Raw genomic sequence first — 4,031 nt, 5'->3', positions numbered from 1 at the left:
CCGCTGGGGGGCGGGGGGGGGGGCTGAGGGGTCTGGAGCAGGGCCCCCACCACCTGGGACTACTCCGCCTTCCCTTTGAGCTCTTGAAACAAACACCCGGGTATCCACCCGGGCGCTCTGATGGGGCATCTGGGGCCAGTAATTCACTGCTGTGTTGTCCCTGCACAAGCTCTCTGTCCCCTGCGTTATGGGACGCGTACAGTGCTCCTGGCCCCCATGCACTAGATGGCGGCAGCACCCAAACCCCAGTCGTGACCACCAGACGTGTCCCCAGATTCTGCAATGTCCCCTGGGGGCAGAATCACCCCCAGTTGAGAAGCACTGAACCCAGGGTGAAGTGGCTATTGGGTGAGGTTGTGTTTTCTCAGCTATAAAAGGAGAGGGAAATTCCTGCCCTGAATATAACTTGCAGCGAGTTAAAAATTCCTACCTCGAAGGGCAAATTACACAGCATCTCTATCCAGGTGTTCTTATTACAGCAGTGTGTAAGCAGCGTGCTGGGGTCCACACAGCACCAACGTGGCTGATCACTCCGTAAAAGATGAGGTGATCACCAGAATTAAGATTGGTGGGGTATGGGGCGTCTGGGTGGCTCAGTCGATTGAGTGTCCAACTTTGGCTCAGGTCGTGATCTCATGGTTTGGGGGTTCAAGCCCCGTGTCCGGCTCTGTGCTGACAACTCAGAGATTCTGTGTCTCCCTGTCTCTCTGCCCCTCCCCTGCTCATGCTCTGTCTCTCTGTCTCAAAAATGAACATTAAAAAAAAATCTTAAAGATGGGTGGTATAGAGATTTTTCTCCTGGAAGTTACGTAAGACACTTGATACTTTCAACCTTCAGTTCAAGGCCACAGCCACCTCGTGATCCCTTTAGATTTAGATCCTGTGGGAGGTCTCCATCGATAATCTTGCTCATTTATCGACGCTTCTGCATCAAATGCTTAGAGGACCAGCAGGGGCGAGCCACAGACTAGGGAAAAACGTCTACAAAAGGCTCGCGTGCATCTGAAATACACAAGGAACTCTCAGCATTCAACAGTAAGAAATCAAACAACTCGATTAAAAATGAGCCAGAGATCTGAAGAGACACCTCCCCAGTCGGCATACTCCGCAGAGAGGTCGTCAGGGAACGTGAACCTGACCGCTCTAAGAAAGTACACTGACAAAAACAAATTTAAAAAAACAGAGAATAAGAACTTCATAAATGCTTTCTTTCCTCAGAACGAGGAACAGGTGTCTGGGCTGAGGACAGGTCGTCAGATGGGGGTGGGAGGCCTCCATTCAGCCCCGTCCGTCCAGGGCCATCCTGGCCCCAGAGCTGGCAGCTGCGGCCCCTGGGATGCCCCCTCGCGGTCCTCCGTGGCCACGTGGGGCACCCGGCGTGGGCAGTCCTTCCTCTGCACCTGCTCGGCCCAGCTCCAGCAAAACCAAACTGGCTTCTAATAAGTTGCTCCCCAAAGCCTCTGGGCCTTCTACGGGGAGCTTTGGGGTTTTTCATGGCTTCCTTCCCACACTTTCCGATGTCCACAGTTAGTCATAGTTCTGTTTTCTAAACCGGGCCACCACGTGACACAACACGGTTCCCTCCCAGAGAACATCAGCCTTAATCACGCCGTGCATTCAGCCCCGGGCACTTCCTGCACTGGCTCCTCCAAACCCCAGGGCGACGCATTTCCTAAAGTGATCTCGCCCCGCAGGTGACAGGACGCTCACCCCCACGTGTCTCTCTGTGCCTTGTCACAGCCACAAGCTCTGCCCATGGGGGGGAGGGGGCGTGCCTCACCGCCCGAAACACCCCCTCCCTTCCAGGGCCGCCTCGCCACCCGCGCTCCTGAATCCGCCACCAACTGTAACAAAAAGGAAAATGAAACCCACCGTACACCTGGCAGTGCCTGACCATCTCTAAGCGCCCACCCTCTTCCTGGTGGCTCCATGGTAGGCAAACGAGTGACACGCCACAGGGGCCTGAAGTCCAGGCCAGGTCCCGCCCCGGCTCACGAACTGCTGGAACAGCATGGAGACCGGAAGGGCGCGCTGCCAAGCCACGGCCGCCTGTCATCATCCGGTCTCTGCCTCCATGCTGCCCACCGCCCAGAAGAGCAGTCGGAAGCCACTAAGCCCTTCCAAGCCCAGCCTCGCCCCCAGTTCCTACATCTGAGCCCAGTTAGGGCTTTTCAGTCTTTTGTTGGCGTGGGGGAACCCCGAAGCATGCCAGGCACCCCAACTTTGAGCACCGAGGCAGAGGCACCTGCCTATAACACACACACCAGCAACCACAGCAAACCACAAGCATCACTGCGGCTTCCGCGCTTCTCCTGTCTCCGCTCTGCAACACAGGATGCCTGCAGCCCCTGGGATTCATGGTGTGTTTCCACCAGACCAGACTGGCCCTCAATTTACTAGACGCGCGCTAGTTCCAAAAAGCAAAGACGAGAAGCATTTCGCTTCGGAACTTGGGGCCGGTCCATCACTTCAGGCCTGTGTTCTTCCGATTCCGGAAGCATAAATGTCACCCCCTAAAAGGCTGTAGCAGTCCAGAACATTCCACCTACTTGCCATTCCGCGAGAGACGTCTTTCGCTCTTCTTTCTGATCTCAACCCAAACATGACCTGCTGCGAGCCCTTCTCTACTTGCTGGCACTTTCCACGTTTCCTTCAGGGACACATGGCTCTGTTTACTTATCACAAGGGACTCCGCATTCCCCGAAAGCAAGAACCTTGGCCGGGGACGCCTGGGTTAAGCGCCGACTCTCACAGTTTGTGAGTTTGGGAGTTCGGGCCCCGCATAGGGCTCCAAGCTGACAGTGCAGAGCCTGCTTGGGATTCTCTCTCTCCCTCCCTCTCCCTGCCCCTCCCCTGCTCACTCTCTCTGTCTCTCCCAAAAATAAATAAATAAGCTTTAAAAAAAAATTAAAAAAAAAAAAGAACCTTGGCTGTCTCTTCTTCTGAGGATGAACAAATTGGGAGAAAACGTCACTTCTGCCTGTAATTGAGGCCCTGGAATGACTTTTGTTGAGGGCGACGAGGGCGACTGAGGAGGTCTGACTTGAGAGGAGTGGCCGGTGCTGTTCTGGGTTATTCTGAAGCCACTAAAGGGTGACAAGGCCCTACCTACAGGGAACTGAATAATCTAATTTGGTAAAAGCTTCCCGAACCCCCCCACCTCGACAAAAATCCCTGAAGGGAACGCATCCCCTAGAGGGGAAAGTGCCCCCTGTCCCTGGTTATACCCGCGTCCCAGTCCCAGAGGAAATTTACGGGGTTACAGTGCCCTGCGGGTATGCATCCTTGGGGTACGTGAGGGGGACACCAGAGGCTTTCTGGGGGTAAGTCGGCCCCAGGGGGTTTCAGGAGATCAGTGGACACACCCCTCTCTCGCAATCAGCCTGAGGCCTCCCCCCACCTGCCTTATCACAGCTGCCTCTTCCCTGCTTTGTAAGCTCAGCTCACCCAGGCCCATCCGGGATCCGTCCCGGAGGAGGAATCTCCAGGCCAGAACAAAGGGAAAATTCAGGAATGCAGGCTCTCCTCCTAGAGGCCCTGGGGACCTCGGCGCACTTGAGGCGCACAGGCCGGCAGAAGGGAGGTCCCCTGCGGCTCCAAAAAACTTTTAAAATGTTAAGAGGAGGCAGATAGTTCTTTGGAATTACCTTCCTCGGCACAGAAGGGGGAGGGGAGCCCTAGGTCGCAGCCCCCACCCCCCTTGACCGGCGCACTCGGCGCCCCCTTCCTTCCTCCCGGCTCTAGGGCGGGGGCGGCGTCCCCCGCACCCAAAACACCAAGCGGGCCCGGCCCGTGCCCAGCGGACGGACGGTGGCCACGCACGGCTACGAGCGGGCGACCCGCAGGCGGTCTGGGTGGGGGGCGACTCCAGCCCGCGTGCGCGCCGCAGGCCCCCCCCAGGGACCCCCACCCCGACTCGGCTCCACCGCCGCCTTCCGCTCCCGGCCCGGCTCGCCCACGTGCCCCCGGCCGGCGTTTAAAGGGCCCGAGAGGAGGAAGGAGCAAGGGAGGGTCAGGGCCTCTCCTGAAGG

Source organism: Crocuta crocuta, unplaced genomic scaffold (genome assembly GCF_008692635.1).
Source record: "Crocuta crocuta isolate KB4526 unplaced genomic scaffold, BGI_CrCroc_1.0 scaffold143, whole genome shotgun sequence".
Lineage (NCBI taxonomy): Eukaryota > Metazoa > Chordata > Mammalia > Carnivora > Hyaenidae > Crocuta > Crocuta crocuta.
Note: the sequence above shows the minus strand (reverse complement) of the source record.